Consider the following 18,243-nt stretch of genomic DNA (forward strand, 5'->3'; position numbering starts at 1 on the left):
CATCCGGCCCATGTAGTGGCATGATATTTCCCTTTGCACGTTGGAGCCACAACAAACGCCGAGAACAGGGTACGGGAATCACATGAATCTACTGGTGCTAGGATGACATACAGCGCTCTCTCGTCCAACCCGCGCTCTCAACAAGTTTGGCACTCAGGATGCTGTTGGACGTTGCTATGTGGATGTTGCCGCTCCGTGGACTCCTTTGAGGTCAGGTATCACCGCAACGGCCTTCTGTTGCTCCAGAACTACGATCCGACCAATGCTTTGTATCATACTACTATATTCAACACGATCATATCACTTAGAGTATCCCGTCGCATTGACAAGGTATCAGTAATTTGCTTGGAAAGCATTGACAGAAAAACGTTAGTTGGAAACTGTGCTATCCCGTCGTTGGAGGCATGTATTAGCTTACAAACTCTTCACGTGAGGCCTAATTTAAACAAACTCTTCACGTGAGGCCTAATTTAAACAAACTCTACACGTTTGGATATCATAGCACCTAATTTAAACTAACACTTGACGTTAGATAATAAAAACAATCTTGCTTCACACGGACTCACATGAACAACAAACTTGGCAGCTGCAGCGGCAGGAAGGCAGCAGGCAGCGGCAGTTTACCATCTTGCTTCACATCAGACAACTCAGCCACCATGGATGTGGACGGAGCTACTTCTTCGGTGCCACCCATCAATCCTGACACACAAGAGCAGGACCATACACCACCTGCGCAACAGAAGGAGCATGCACCACCTGCGCTAATTGATCCAATTACATCTCTCCCATTCAATCCAGTAAGTTCAATCTCATCTGCAACGATAAAGTTTATGATCAGTTTTATCAATGCGACATGACATATAAAAAAACTGAACAGGATCAGATTCATTCAACCAATTTTGAGCCACCAAGGCAGATCAAGAAGCAACCAAGCTCTACAAGCCGTGTAAGTCTTGCTGCCTGCTATGAAAAACAACTTAGAAGGAACAAGACATATACAGTGATGTGCATGTGCTTGTTCAAGACATATAGAGTGGTGCAATTGGAGTACTGGTACTAATGCTATGCGAGGGTAATGATCAGCCATATAGAACAGGGAGCACTAGGTTCAAGCGACCATACTGATCAGCTCATAAGCACTAGGTTGGGTGAATTTATGCGACCATACTGAAAACAGCTACAAAGTAGGAATTAAATAGAAAATAGAATAAGGATATACAAACAAGAACTAATCCCAGCTGATAACGAGGGAGGGAAAGGATTGAATTAGGTGTACCTCTACACCTGGTTCGTGAACTTTTTCATTTGTAGGTGTGCCTTTGGTGTGGTTCAGGTAGCGATCAATTGTATTCTGCAAGCTGAGAATTGTTCCAAGTGTTATTGGATATTCTCATTGTTTGGATCAATAAGAGAAATGCTCCATATACCACCACTTGCCTGCAACTCAGTAACCATGCACATTTAAATAAGAGAATACATTATATGCACCTTTCATTCAGTCTCTTAAAATAATTATGTCAAATTTAATCAACAGATGATATGAAATGTTGTTTCTAACTTCTGAGTTCATTCAAGAATGGTACACTCTTATCTATAGATATTGCACTCTATCCATACTACATGATAGAACCTCAATATAAAAATGCACAACACATATATTTATGGGGCAATATCAATATAATTCAGCTAAGTATCGTCCAACACTCTTATTGTGCAAAAGATATAATATAGCCAAGAGAGAATCAAATCCTTGATATATCACAAAGGGTCAACAAAGTCATAATGATGCATATGATTTTAGAGATCTGTTGCACAAAACTTGCCTAACATTAGTATCAGGTATCAATCTATGTACGGATTCTAAAAGTTCTATTTTAATAAAGAGATAATTAAACTTAGGAGTTAATTAAAATGGTATATAAAAGAAACCACTTGAGTATGTACATAATTTCGCAAATGACCTCTGCATATGTTGGCCTAAGTTACTGTCTACTAAGCTAATCCTAACTGTAGCAGTTTTTTTATGAACACAGACAGACAATATGAGAGAACAATGCAATTCCTGCATAATGATCCTTAAGGATAGCTATTTTTATTTTTTTAGGTGTAAAACATATAGGTCACCTATATATATAAGTGAGTAGGATGGCCACAGCAAACAATTGTATACCAAAATCTCAACACAGTATGATTAACATTTTTCTTGTCTTTCTAAGATTATTAACTCGTATGTCTTAATATCCCCTAATCGAACAAAAATATATATCTTTTTCCTGCTGGATCAAAACCCTTAATTAGAAAACTATTAATACGTTTATTGAAAAAAAAAGATCAACACCAATTACAAGAAACATACCTGAACTTCACATAAGCTGCAGAAAAACATCCCTAATTATTATTTTCCTTCAGGGTACATGTAAATGCTCGCAGAAATTACTAGTAGAGATTATAAGCGTGTTGAACCAAGAACAAAAGGATGCTGTTGAGAAAGCAGGATTTGGTTCTTTACTTAAGCTTAAGGACATAGAGATTCGACGCGAGCTATGCAAGGAGATTGCGGACAGTTTCGACTTAGACAAAGAAGAATTCAACATTCAAGAAAACAAGGTGAAAATATCCATCAAAGATGTTGATAATATACTAGGCCTTCCATCCCAAGGCGATGAAATAAAGGAGCCTCCAAAGAAACATGTACCTGGTCTGTTTGACAAGTACACATGGAATGATACTACTAAAATTCATTCATCGGAGTTGAGGGAATATTTAAGCAAGAACAAAACCTATGGTGATGACTTTATTCGCATATTTGTCCTGTACACCATTGGTTTCTACTTGTGCCCAACACTACAGCCATACGTCAAATCAGATTATCTTGGGCTCGTTGAAGAAATTGATAATATCAAGAACCTGAACTGGAGCAGCCTGGTTCTTAATTTCTTGATCAGAAGCATACGGGAATAAAAGGAGGTAAAGGCAGCTAATCTTAAAGGAAATCTAGTTCTCTTGCAGGTATGTACATTGCATATATTGAACAAAGATTCATGACACTATGTTTATATTCACAGCAAAAACAACTATAATTTTTTTAATTACAGGTCTGGTACTGGGAGAAGGTGTCTATGTCTCATATTTACCCTACATTGGAACAGCCTGGAGGGGACAAACCACTTATGCAATATTGGGACGAAAAGAGAGCCAAAGAACGATGCAAACTAGCACGCAACCATCATTTTGGGGAAGGGAAGGTAAAGGAATATCGGACATCAGTAACCATCTCATTACTTTATACAAACCCTAGCAGCTACTAACAAAATCCTTATTTCTATTCTATGTCAGATTGTTCATGACATTACAAGACATAAACATAACAACTCATGCTCAATCCCCCAATGCCACACAACATCAGAACAATCGGACCAGGGACAAGCTGATAGCAATCACAAAATTATGCAGGAACTTCAAGAGTTCATTACCAATCAGTACAGGTTACTATCAAATCAAATTGATGACAGGTTCAATGCACTTAACAAGCGGTTCGATGATGTAATACAAGAACAACGTGTAAGTCTGTTACCATATTATTTGGCATACCTTCATTCAGTTCCGAGCTCGACTACCATAATTTGCAGCCGTTGCTAACTTGCAGGAATCAAGGGCAGTGGTAGAACCTAGAAATGTCGTGCTTCAGGCGATGGAGACACATATAGGCAAGCCTGAAATCAACATAAAGGAGGATAAGGAACAACCAAAGCACAAAACTACAGCGAGGAATCCATCGAAACGTCAAAAAAAACCCATCCAACAAACAAACATCCAGTATGAGTACAATATTGGCACAAAACGTCATCGACCCAACAAGAACAAGGAAAAAGAAGAGATCCTAGATGTTGCGATGCCTGATGAACCACTATCAACTGATAGCACGTCAAATGGTACTACTCCGTGTGAATTTCTTTACCAATACATAGATAATATTAGTCATCTAACTATTATCCGCAGAGTATTTGATCAATGCAGATGAGTTGTCCACTGTCCAGTACATCAATTCAACATCACAGGATAAAGTTTTGGTTGATATTGGTTTTTACACAGCAACAAAGAAGGATCTAGAGTGCCTTCTCAACAGTGAAATGTTCCTGAATGATTCGGTTAGTATATCTCTACATAAAAATGTTCCTATTTCAACAATACAATCTAAAGAAGTTTAACTTGCAAATAAAGGTTATGAATGCTTACATCCGAATACTAAAAGCACAACCTAGTATCAACGAAAGGGAAGATGGATATGCCTATCTAGAGACAACTTACAATGCCAACATGATATGTGGGGATACCATCACTTCATTACGAAATAAAGAAGAAGGCAACTTCCGTTTATATCGGACATTAACTTATCTCAACAATGACATGGTACAGCTTGCATCCTGTTACATCTATAAATAGTTGATTTGACGCAGGCAAACATCTAATGAAATAAGTTTTTTAGGTCTTCTTTCCAATCAACATTAAAGATTGTCATTGGTATTTGGTGGTCATCAATGGTCGTAAGGGTGTCGTTCAGGTACTTGACTCCAAGGGGACTCTCACTCGCCGGCCACAACTACATCAACTGGTGATACACTAATAATCTGATACCGACTACTTAATAACAAATTATACATGATTACCTCAACCACTGATGATTCTATTGAACTCAGTTGCAAGGGTTGCAGAACCGTATGACACGCCTTGTAGACCTGCAATTGATCAAAGAACATAGGTGGAAGGACACCCAAGTCAAAGAATGGCCAGTCATTGAATGCATCAAAAAGACAATCCAGACTGACAAGTACAAGCACATCAACACCTGTCAATATACTCGGGTTCCCATAATTAGTTCTTCCTAACTTGTGTAAATACAAATAAACTCGCAGTGCATCGTGTGGACTATTCACGGTTAAATTCATGGAGCTTTGGACCGGAAACAAATTATCTTCCTTATTCACACAGGTAAGTTGAACAACATAAATTCAGCAACCCAATCTATGCCCATCTTACATTAAGGCTAACAGGCATTTGTATTTGTTATGTGCAGAAGGATATGACTAATTTCAGGCTCAAGCTAGCTGTCACATTGGTTAACTATGCCTGGAACAAAGTGAAGGGAAGTCCAGGATACAAAGCTACCGATGCCGAGGAGACATACACGAAGCAAGACAATGAAAAATAGATTACATTCCATTATTTCCGTGTTTCACTTCATTATCTATGATGATCGAGTATTCCAAACCAATCAAGTTATTTTCATTTCTATGTGCAGATCCCTAGTTTAGATGTTAATAGGAACATATCATATACCTCAAGGTAGTTTAACTTTTGTCAGGACACACCAACTGCCCTACAGGTCTAGAACAGCACCTATTTCCTCCTGGTCCTCACCGTCTGCGCTATTTTTTTCAAAAAAAAAAGAACCATCACAGGCGTTAAACAATTACACCTATTACCTCATTTAGCCAATTCTGAAAAATCATAATTGGATAAACAATCACCAGAGCTACTGTTAGTTTCAACATCACAGAGGTGCCTGCCTAAATCATGCTAGTGAATTCTTTCATTTCTTCAGATTACTAAAGCATCTTCATTTAAGCAAGCTTGCAGTGATTCAGAGCAGCACCAGTTCCTTTCCTAGAATCAGTAAGAAGCACAATAACCATACCTCGTCTGAATCGGGTACTTTGGGAAGAGCTCCGCGAGGATCCGGCACAGCTCACCGCGGTGCAGAGTCCGCTCGGCACAAACTGGAAAGGAGGGAGGAGGAGGAGGACAAGGAGGAGGAGGTGGCGGACTGGAAAGGGCTAGCGGCGGCGGCGGTGGTGGCAGCGAACTGGAAAGGAGGGAGGAGGACGAGGACTAGGACGAGGCGGCGGCGGACATGAAAGAGCTGGCGGCGGCGGTGGCCCAAGCGAGAGCGACGGGAGGCGTCCAGACGGCGGGGGGCGTGCGGGAGGCGGCGTGGAAAAGCCGGAGGCGGCGTGCGTGCAGGAAGAGCCAGAGGCGGTGCGCATATCCTAAGCCGCGCCGCCGCCCGCCGCCCGCCCGTAGTCGCCGCCGACCCTTGGAGTCTCCGGCGCCCGCCGCCGCGGAGTCGCCGCCGCCGCCCCAATTCAACCCTAGGTACCGTGGAGCAGTAGCGCGGCGCGCATCTCCTGAACCGCGGAGTCGCCGCCGCTCGCCACCGCCCGCCGGAGTCTCCGCCGACCGCCGGATTCTCCGCCTACCGCCGCCGGGGAGTCGGCGCCGCCGCCCCGTTGCAACCCTAGATGAGGCTGCGACGGATTGGAAATGAGGAGGCCCAGTCGCAACCTCCAACTGATTGGAAATGAGCAGGAATAAAAAGAAATAACATTACAGTTAACAAAGATTTCATTTGATCTATTACAACATTGCCACTTTACATCTTTCCAATAATACCCTTATACTACCCATACTACCCATGTATACTACCTATACTACAGCTTAAGGTTTTAGTAGTATACAATTAATCTCAACCGTTGGATCCTTCCATACGAGTCCTTTTCGAACAGTAGTATAGAGTAGTATTGTCCACCGTAAAGGAGCAGTTCCAAATACCCCTTGACACCATGTTCGTTGTTCAACTCGACACCCAAATTTCTTCTGAGCCTTCCTTCCCTCTTCTTCGGATTTGCATGTGCAGACGCGGAATTAATGCATTGTCAGTTGTTACAGTCGTCTACGCGTTTGATAGACATTCAGCCAGCCATTCGAGAAGAAATAATTGAGATCGAGGGAATCAAGTTGCGTGCATTTGAATCGAAGCAGAAGCCCTAGTGCATGTGCTGCGCATAATCTTCATGGAGACATAATCGATAATAGCAATATTAATTCCGTAATAATGCTGATTGCCTTGCAACTTGCGTACGGGTGTAAGAGGCATGCAACTGCAACCTAACGCGGCTACGTACGCGCTGATCACGCTGGGAATAATATTGAGACTTCATCTCCCCGCCGACCAGGATGCACTTTGCATTGTCGCTGGCGTCTTCGAACACCTGAATTGACCCAATTGAAGGATGCGCGTGCATCTATCCATCTCTACTTGCAGGACACACGTGCTACACATATTTTTTTCATTATTAGTATTTGATGACCGCTTGCCAGAATGTAGCGAGCTGCAACCATGTGCACTGTATTCGTTACATTGCATTTGTTTTTTGGTTTCCCTTTTTCGTATCTCGTTGCATGTCATCCCGCAGGAAATAATTCGGTTGACGATAAAAGCCAAAAATAAGTAAGCACAAAAGAGGAGGCGTTACGCGGTTACACCTATAAACATATGATACACCTTTGGGATGCACTCTATTTGACTTATTTTTAGAAAAAAAATCTAAATTATTTCCCTCAAGCATTACTAAAGTCCGGATAACCCATAAACTATTTGGTGTTCAATTTACTCTCAAGACTATGTCAATTGATCGAATTTACCCCTTAATAAGATTTGTCCTTTTTATTCTCCATGCAAAAATAGAGTTTTAAGTTACCCACTCCGTCCTATAATTTAGTTGTTTTGGCACCTAGATATATATTATGTCTAGATACATAGATGCATGAAACTAGAAAATCCAAAACGACATATAATTTGGGACGGAGGGAGTAAAATTTTATATGGTAATAACGGACATCATAACTTATGTTAGAAAACATATTATGATTTTTAAACATTAATTTTTATACAATTATATATCCGAAGGATTAACTTAATATTAAATATTCTATTCAATCAAAATGATGATGGAAAATTCATAACATATTTCCTTATCATGTGTTATGTTTTCTTCTATCACCGTAAAAAATTGAATTTAAAAAACACCATTTGTGCTTTATAAGGTGTAAATTAGACCAATTGACATAGATGTGGGAGTAAATTAAACTAAAAAATATTTTTGGGGGTTACCTATAATTTGGCACATTTAAGATGAGTAATTTAAACTTTTCCTTTTTTTAACTCTAAACTTCTGCGGGGGCTAGTAAATTTTTTACATAATTGTGAAAAATTTGTGGATAAATTTAGCGCCCGTAGATAATTAAAATTATTTCTTATATTTGCGCACTCTCCTTTATTTATATTCACATACATTACTCTATATATTTCTTATCTTTTTATCTGGCAGTGCTAAATAAGGAAGGATAATAGGTCGGACAATTACCGTAAGCGTGCATGTATAATTAATTCTATTCGGTAATCCATCCGATTAAGAAGAGTTATTGGGGGTACTTTGAACTTTTAGCATTTGCTCGAGTTTCGCTCAAAAAAAAGAATATATAAATGAGAGAGAGAGCGTGCACAAAGATAAACAATTTTAATTAACCATGGGTCCTAAACTTCTAATTATTAATTAGCATAAAGCTTTAATAACTATGCCTTCTAGAATTGCTAGCCCCGTGCAATAAGTACACGTTGATAGACTAGTACAGATAAATCTTTATTTACATATAAATTATGAACCTCCAACTTCCTTCACGAGGTTCACTCAACTGATATTGGTGCAAAATAAATCACGAGTTGATAAGTTCCTAGAATCTTGATTTTTTTTATTAAACAGAATCGTGATTAATTGCCTTTACTAATACTCTGGCCCGGAGCACACTGAACAAATACAAGCAGGAAGTTTCCACAGGATCCAGAAATGGATCATTGGATCAAGTCAAGGAGAAAGAAAAGTAAACTATTTTTTCAATTTTTGCGGGCTACTTTCCTCACATGCAGGACACGTGCTTCTGGTGCTCACCAACCATTGTCCCCGCTCCCCAGTAGGGATGGCAACGGGACGGGTCAGGATTGGCTTGAGCTTCTACGGATCCATCCTGAAACCCGAGAATAAAACCTGCCCGATCCCAAACCTCATTCCGAGTGACAATGTGCACCCGCCCCCGAAACCCGAAACCCGACGGGCCCTGAAACCCGAGCAACAGTGACAGAATAGATCACAGATTCACAATTCACAGATAGAGTCATACAAAAACAGAATATGGACAGCAATACCACAACTTAGGCACACTACCGCACAATACAAATATCCAAATAATCCAACCATAGTCATTGGTCACACAATAAAGTTCTTACAAATATCTAAGTTCCAGACAGAATGATGAGGACATCACCTGCTCAGATATAACCACATTAGCAACTTTTGATTCACAGGTGAAATAATTCTTTATCATGATTAAAAACCCGCTAGAGTTTGTTCCCGATCTTTTTGTGAGTGGGGTATAAATTGATTTGGGGTGGATCCGACGTTGTGTTGTCCGACTACAACGACCAACAGGGGGCTGCGCCTTAGCGACAGTTACAGCGGCTACAATTTGTTGTTGTTCTTGCCGTGCCAAGAATAACCTTGAACCTGCAAGCAAATCGAAGAACAAGCAAGAACAAATGGACAAGCACATAGTGCACAGACCTTACCCAAGAGATGAATCTAATACACTTGAATTTGGGATTCTGAATCAAGCAAATCGGGTGGTCTAATCGACTCATGGTCATATCTTTTTTGAGGCGACCGCAATCGTCGAATTGATCTAGAGATATTTTCTGCCTACGGTGCTGCATCACCGTATTTAGGCCCGATGGGCCTTGTATCAAGTCGGATCCAATGAGGACATGTCCTAGGGTTGAAGCATGACACCAGGAACCCCTTGGTCATCCTCCTAGGTATTAATAAGGATTAGAGCTGCCACAAATAGATTGGATTTTATTTAGATGAAAGTTTAGCTACTGCTACTTCCTTGTAAACGCGTGTATTGATTAGACCACCTAATTTGCTTGATTCAGAACCCCAAATTCAAGTGTATTAGATTCATCCCTTAAGTAAGGTCTGTGCACTGTGTGCTTGTCCACTTGTTCTTCGATTTGCTTGCAGGTTCAAGGTTATTCTTGGTACAACAAGAACAACAACAAATTGGAGCCAGTGTAACTGTCGTTAAGGCGCAGTGCCCCTGTTGGTCATTGTAGTCGGACAGCACAACGTCGGATCCACCCCAAATCGAGTTATCCCCCACTCACCAAAAGATCGGGAACAAATCCTAGCGGATTTTTATCACAGTAACATAATAAAAGATCATTACAAGACATGAGTTCCTAGTCCAAATAGAAATGAGCAGCAACATGAGTCCTTAAGCAGTAGAATGAGGTGATGAGCTTCTGGAGTCTTGATGACTTCATTGTTGTAGTTCATTGATCAACGACAATTGATTCAGGTTCATCCTGAATAAGTAAAAATAGGAAATAAGTTAAATACTTGAATGTCAGGAGACTAGTGGGACCAAATTGAATTGTTCAAGAACGAAAAATCATTACCATATCTTCATTTTCCTCTAGTGGGACCAAATTGAATTGTTCAAGAATGAAAAATCATTACCATATCTTCATCTTCTTCGTCAAGACAAGTCATCAATGCAACAACAAAAGTGGACTGAGACCCTATAATGACAAATAAAGAATTCATAAATCAGAAACGAAGCAAATATTGAACTTCTATTAGACATTAGATCATTCACCTAACATGTCGGCACAAGACCAAGCTTCCATACACAAAAGTGTTTCTACCATTGATGGTGCAAGCCTACTACGATGTGGACTAATAATTCTCCCACCAGTACTAAAGACCGGCTCAGATGCCACTGTTGTCACAGGAATTGCAAGGTTATCATGTGCAATATTTCTTAAAATAGGATATTTTAGCCCTCCAACTTTCCACCATTGTATGACATCCAACTCTTGTGTCCTAGGTAGCACTTCCTCCTCCAAGTATAAACCAACTCTGTGCGCACATAAGTGGTGCGTACTTGTGGCTTTTTTACATGTAATCATCAAAAGCCTCCATCTAGTCTTCAACTACCGAGTCAACAGGAACACTAGTTTGCCTAATTCGAGCACCATTAGTTGTGGCAACACTCTCCATGGAATCTTGGTATTCCAAAACCAAATTGTACAGCAAGTCTTTCACTTTATTGACAACATCCGTAGCTATACTTTCAGACCTATGAATCTTTATGAAAAGAGCATTCAATAGGTGTAGTTTATACCTAGGATCTAGGACAACAGCAACAACCATCAAGCCATGCACATCTGACCAATATTTGTTGAATTTGTCTTTCATTTTAGTAGACATTTCTTCTATCTTGGGGAAACTCATTTGCCACTTCCTAATAGCAATATAAATATTAGAGATTTTGGGAAAGAAAAGGTTTGCCATGACATAGCCGGTGTCTGACAGTAGCTCAGTTACATCATAGAACATCTTTAATCTATCACAAAGATCTTTAGCAGACTGCCAATCTTCTTGTGTTGGAACACATCGAGCACGAGCAGCAAGGCGCTCAAAAACATCTTGGTACAACAATGTAGTGCTAAGCATTATATAAGTGGAGTTCCATCTAGTTTTACAATCAAGTGCTATTCTTTTTTCATATTTACCTTTCATTTGTATTGCCATTGTCTCAAAATTTTCATGTCTTTTAGGAGTGGCAAACCAAAATGCAACACTTTCATGCACAATATCAATTCCTTTCTCCATGATACTCATTCCCTCTTTCACTATCAGATTTAGAATGTGTGCAGCACAACACATATGTACTAATTTACCCTTCAACATACAAGAGGAAAGTGGCAACTTGCTTTCCATAGCAGTCGTACCCTTCTTGAGATCATCATTGATGGTGCCGGTCATAATCTTCATGAGATTATCATTGGTGCTGCAGTTGTCAAGAGTTATAGTGGACAGCTTCCTCTCAATATGCCAATCCAGGAGAACTTCATGAAGAACATCAGTTATAACCTCAGCTGTATGTGGAGCTGGAACGTAAATGAACCTGCCTGCACAAATAAGTATTGTAAGAACTAGGGAAAAAAGTAAAAGAATACAAATAATGAATAACACAAAGATAAACAAGGTTGGCTGTCATATGCTTTATTATTACCAAAGAAGAAAACTTTTCAAGTTCCAATCATCATCCAGAAAATGGGTTGTCACTGCCATGTACCCTTTCCTTTGGTGATTTGTTGTCCAGAGATCCATAGTAATAGCAACACGAGAACTCAATTTCCTGAAATACTTCAACATAGATTGTCTTTGAACTTCATACATATCAAAGATATCCTTCCTGATTGTGTTTCTAGACACCACTTTGAATGCAGGTTGCAATGCAGCATAGAACTTGCAAAACCCAACATGGTCCACTATGGAAAGAGGATACTCATGGACAACAATCATTAATGCAAGTTCTTTCCTGGCTACACCTTGATTAAATGTGTATTTCTCCAAAGTAATAGTCCCATTTTGTGGGTTTGCAGATAATTTAAGAGTGGATTATTTTAACCCTTTTCTAACAGCTCTATCCTGGCAAATCTTAAGGTGCTCGCGCAAGTGATTTGTACCATTTCTTATTTCTCCTCCTAATATTTTCTTACACCAGATGCATTTTGCCTTCCAATTCCTGTTTAATCTAATCCTATCAAACTCTTCCCAAACTTTAGATTTTAGCTTTCTCTTACTACCAACCGCAACATCATCTTCTATCTCTATCACATCTTCTGTACCTAGAGCAGTAGAATCGGATGGGGTTGTAGGTGAATCAGATGCAGGTGCCAACACACGTGCACAAGTAAGAGGACCAGAAGCAACAGTTGCTTGCACTTGAGATTAAAATCCACCATCCTGTGGTGACGTAGCAGCAACATGGGATCCACTGGTGCTAGGAGTTGACATTGCTTACTTGCAACAAAGACTGAAAAAAATGCAAAGATTCAAATAGCTACTATAGCTAGCAAATATTTGAGGAGGATTGGAGGAGGATGAGCATCTGAATCACCAAAGGGACTGGGGGGCGGCCGGTGGTGCTCGGGGGAGAGGGGCACGAGCAACAGGGTGCTCTTGGGCAAGGGGCGCGGGACGCTCGCGGGCGAGGGGGCTAGGGGCACGGGCGGCTGGCGGCACGCATGGGCGGTGCTCACGGGCGAGGGGACGAGGGGCGTGGGCGATGCCATGATGGGAGCTGTGCAGCGCACTGGCGCAGGAAGACGGACTGGGTGGAACTCTCCATCCTTGTATATGGCTACGCCTCCGTTCCCATACGACATCATTTAGTCCACTACACTAGCACAGACTGTTGGAGAACTGACCTTCCATTTTGGAGCTTTTGTCCCGGTTGATTTTGGACCCGGAACTAAAGTGCCTTTACTCCCGGGTCAAAAATGAGGCACCGAAGGCCACCGACGGGAGGAGCTTTAGTCCCGGTTGTAAAGACCAACCGGTACTAAAGCCCCTCTAGTCCCGGTTGTAACCGCTAGTGGGATGAGGGGGTGTTTTGTCCCAGTTGGAAACACCAACCGGAACTAAAGGCCCCCATTTAATCCTGGTTGGAATTACCAACCGGGACTAAATCCTTAATCCCGGTTGGTAGTTCCAACTAGAACTAAAGGGGGGCCTTTAGTCCCAATTGGTGTTTCCAACCAGGACAAAATACCCCCCGTCCCACGCGGCCGCCTTTCTCTCCACTTATCTTGTCCTCACCCTTCCTCCCTCCCTTATCCTCGCGCAACGCCTCCTCCCTACCTCCACCTGCGCCTCTTCTCCTCCCTCTCGTCCCTCTCCTCCTCTCTTCTCTCTATGCCACCCCCACCTCCTCCCCCTCTACTACCCCTCCCCTCCCCCTCTGCTCGCCCCTCACTAGTAGTGAGGAGCGGTAGCGAGGCGAGGGCAGGGCGAGCGGCGTGCACGGCGCGGGCGGAGGCGGGCAGCGGTGGGTGAGGGCGGGCGGTGGGCGGTGACGGAGCCGAGGCAGGCGAAAGCCGCTGGCCCACTTTTTTTATTTTTTTTAACCTTTTTAGTCCCGGGATTAAAGACCCCTCTTTTATCTCGAAAACTTAATCCCGGTTGGATTTTTAGGATCTATAGCCCTATCCAACTAGGACTAAAGCTGCATTTTCCAGTAGTGATAATATCCACATACCCATAGGCCACCACTGCGGATCTAGCAACTTGTGACTTTTGGACTATAAGCAAACTTGCATTCTTGCAAACAAGGACGGTGACAACATGGCCAACTGCGCCTCCGGCCGCGGCCACACCGTCTGCGTCATCGGCGCTCGCGGGTTCATCGCGTCCTGGCTCGTGAAGCTCGTCCTCGAGAAGGGCTACACCATGCGTGGCACCGTCCAGAATCCTTGTCTGTCTCTGCACTAGTAGAGAACTCGCCTTTAGTCCCGGTTGGTAGGGTGCATATCTCTTGAAAATCCATCCGGGATAAACCAATCCAGACAAAAGGGGAGGGTGTTTAGTCCCGGGTCCTTCAACCGAGAGTAAAGCCACCCTTTAGTCTCGGTTGGTAAAACCAACTGGGACTAAAGGGCCTACCACGCCAGGCGCGGGACAGGCCCTTTACTCCCGGTTGGTAAAACCAACGGGGACTAAAGGGTGCCGCTTTAGTCTTAGTTGGGTTTCCCAACCAGGACTAAAGTCCTACTTAAATTTTAGGCGCGCGCCATGCAGGCGCCTACATGGTGCATGTAATTTCATGCATCACGTACGTACCCCGGCCCTTTTGTTACCTTTAGTAGTTGAGACTTTTTTTATAATGAAATCAACTAGTATTTAAACGAATGAAATTAGTAATTATACAATTACTATATATATACACAATTCTTAGTATATATATACAATTCTTAGCATACTATACAAATCGATCTTAGCACGTATTATATATACAAATCAAACTATATATCTACAATCTTCCCGTTGAGGTGTTGCTCGGAGCGTCTAAATTTCGTCCATCGTAATAAAATTCTCCTTGTGGATTTACCACCTCATCCATTAGGAATCCAATGAGACATTCACATATTGCCGCTAATCTTTCCTTCTTCACGAGTCCTTGTTGAATACTTAATATCTATAATTTGGAAATATGTGAATGTTACACGAACAATTAAATATAAGGAGCTAGAAAATAATTAACTATTAATAGTTTTATTTTACATACTTTAAAGTTGTGCGGTGTCATCTTTAGTCCCTTGGGTCCCATAAAAATATGCATGTGCTCACAGATGTAGTAGCCGCATAGATTATTCCCGGGTTCCTATCTTAAGCACTTCAGTGGGGAAAAAAATAAGTTATGAAATACTCGTGTTATACAATGTACAAAATGTGTACAAAATGTGTAGACTTCATACATACCGGGAAGTCTGTGTTCCATGTAAGTTTTTCTTTGAATAGACCTTTGTGTGTCCTCATGAATTATCTCCATGCGCTGCATAGAGATAAAGGTCCAGAATTATTACAAGCCTAGCATGTCTTGCATGTCTCGGTACTCGACCGGATCTTTCCTCAACGAATCGAAGACAGTGACGTGGCTTCTTTCAGGCTCAATTATAATGAGGATCCAATGGAAGCTGCATACGTAAATGTTCATACATATTAGAGCTAACTAACATTAATCAGGTAAGGAAAAAGAAAATGAAAGTAGACGGTATACACACACTTACTTGAAGTTGTATGGAAGTAGTATGAAATCCTTGAATTTTTGTTTGTCTAGGAAATTGTATACTTCCACCAAGGTTTTTTCCGGCGATACCTGTATCAATTTTTGGTTAACTACGGATGGATCCATGAAGCCAATATGGAGGTACGCTTCTCGTCGGCACGTCTGAATTAGCATCCTACATAAAATGGAAGACGAAGTTAGTACGGTGACGCACGCAAAAAACATAATGATATCAGCCAAAATTTACATGTAGATAAACGGACACTTACAGAACCCAGGCGCTGATCAGAGAGACATCCAGGGCATCATGATGGTACACTTCGTATATATCCTTGAATTCTAGCCATAGAACTTCCTCGCCTTCACCGTAAAAATCTATCGGTTTTACCTTAAGACCTGTTGACGCCAGATTTTGACACGTGTTTTGAATCGGCGTTAGGAAAGGAAAAGGTTGGCCGATGCGGCGGATTGGGAGCCACAGTTGAGTTGAGAATTGGTTGATTGGTGCTGCAGTGTCTCGGCTGATTGGCGAACGAAGTTAATGAAGGATGGCCGATTGGAAGGCTGGAGCAATTGGGCCAATATGGGCTTAAGGTGGGCCAGATAAGAAGATAGCTGAAGAAAGAGATTGGCCTGTGGGATTATGATAATCAACTCTGATACGAGTTGTATTTGTAAATATTTGTTAACATTTAAAATTAGAGATAGATCCTAGTCCGTTAAGAAAATCAGTTGTAACAGGCTATAAATAGCCATCTACAGAGATTTGTAAACACATCAATCAATACAAACAATCTACATTTTCATCGTACTTTACTTTCAAGTCGGTGACTTCGCCAATACATCTTTTTCTTTCACGAGTTCGTACGGGTTGGCAGGGCTGCATCGACTCGATCTTCGGCCGATTCTGTAAGTTCCGCTTATCGAGTAATATCTAAGCTTTAACTTCGGGCGCATCGCTGTTGTTTCGTTTAGATTTATTCACCAGTTATCGATATTTACTAGAATTATAGGTTTTATCTCTTGTTCTAGTTTTATCAACAGTTATCCAGCTTGAGATTCGAACTGTTGGCTTCATTATTGTTATTCTTATCTATCGTCGTATAGCCGATTAGATCTATTTCAAGTGTTGCATTTGTAGCATTGTTTAGTCAACACTAGTAGTTTCTTTACAATTGCTACGTGATTATCGGCTGCTCTATAGCCGGTCATCTCCACAGTAAATCGGCCGATTCGCTGATACGCTTTTCGAGATAGATTGGAACTTTAGCCGATCGAAACCCCTGGAATTTAATACGTTTCTTTCCTTATCAATCAACAGGTTAGATTGACTGACACGTCATGCAAACTGCACCAGGGCAATAAACCGAACAAGAGTTAAGCAGATTCTCCCGGGTCGTGTGTCTGACGCTAAAGATCATCGGCCGATTTTTAGCGCCAACACACTTTTGGCACGCTCGGTGGGACCGGAAACAACATCCAACATGTTGAAAGCTGCCGAAATCTCCGAAGACAACGTCATCGAAGTGATAGAAGCAGATCTCAAGGACGACCATAAAGAAGAATTGGCAAGACACCTAGAAGAATATAGGAAGACATGCTTGCAATCTTTTAGTCATACCAGAAGTGGGGAGACCATCAAGAAATCTCCTCTTCCAACTCCTCGCTAGATCACCGTCACTGAGGACTCGGGAAAGATGTCCGATATGATTCAATAGTCCGTTTACCATGCTTTCATCGACCAGTCCTCACTGATGACCAACACGGTATACAATGCCGTCATCAGTTCCCTGGTCAACGGAGTAGCTCAGGGGTATCAGGGACCAGCGTATGCCCCGCCCATCGTAGCTCCAGTCAGAGGCTTACCAGGCACATCTCACTCGGCTCCTCAGCCGATGCCGACGCAATATGGAGGATACAATGCCTCAATGCCCCTAGGGTGTAACGGTACGCCATGCTACCAATCGCAACCACCGTCTCACTCAATGCCTTAGGGGCACCAGGAATAGCGGCCGGATCAGATCATCCAGTCGGTTACAGACAATCTTCGGTCTAAGCTTCTTTCCAGTTGGCCAGTCAGCCGATGGTCCCACAATATCAACTAGCTTCAGCAGAAATCGACAGAGGGGCAGACACTGCGGAAATACTTAGAAGTGCAGCGCCGATGATGCTATACAATGGGACAGTAGATTCTCTACGCCACCAACTGTCAACTGCTCAGCCAGCCGTGCAGCCGCAAAATCCGCCGCACGCTCTGATCCATCACCCAGCCTTGGCACCACCAGTCCAACAACATGTGCCGATTCCTCAGCCAGTCGTTCATCAGCAGCAAGTGGATTGGACAACAAGGATAGCAGAGGTGATTCAAGATCAATTCGGGTTGAAGCCGAAGGTTCAAACCTATACGTACAAGACTCCATACCCGCCTGCCTATGACCTGTTGCCGTTTCCCCATCGGTACAAGGTTCCTGACTTCACCAAGTTCTCCGGACTGGACGACACATCAACCGTGGAGCACATGAATAGATTCATTATTCAGTGCGGAGAGGCCGCTACACAAGATGCTTTGCGAGTGCGTTTATTCTCGTTGTCCCTATCCGGATCGACCTTCTAGTGGTTCACTACACTGCCGCCCAATTCCATCGTCACTTGGGCCGATTTGGAGAAGCACTTCCATAAGTACTTCTACGCGGGAGTCCATGAGATGAAGCT

The 18,243-nt window shown here is 42.2% G+C and overlaps 1 long non-coding RNA gene across 6 annotated transcripts; it reads right to left on the reverse strand.

The window, feature by feature from the left end:
- Nucleotides 1–304: 304 nt before the first annotated feature.
- Nucleotides 305–5,983, reverse strand: LOC111257591. 6 transcript variants are annotated; one of them, XR_002678114.1, is made up of 6 exons: nucleotides 5,696–5,983; nucleotides 4,668–5,426; nucleotides 3,592–3,713; nucleotides 1,277–1,437; nucleotides 895–960; nucleotides 305–813 (listed from the first exon to the last, which is right to left on the reverse strand). It is a non-coding gene; the product is annotated as an uncharacterized LOC111257591 (long non-coding RNA). The 6 variants fall into 6 exon arrangements; XR_002678113.1 differs by lacking the exon at nucleotides 895–960; XR_002678112.1 differs by having other exon boundaries at nucleotides 305–960.
- Between the last annotated feature and the right edge of the window lie 12,260 nt (nucleotides 5,984–18,243).

The sequence above is a fragment of the Setaria italica genome, chromosome VI (genome assembly GCF_000263155.2).
Source record: "Setaria italica strain Yugu1 chromosome VI, Setaria_italica_v2.0, whole genome shotgun sequence".
NCBI lineage: Eukaryota > Viridiplantae > Streptophyta > Magnoliopsida > Poales > Poaceae > Setaria > Setaria italica.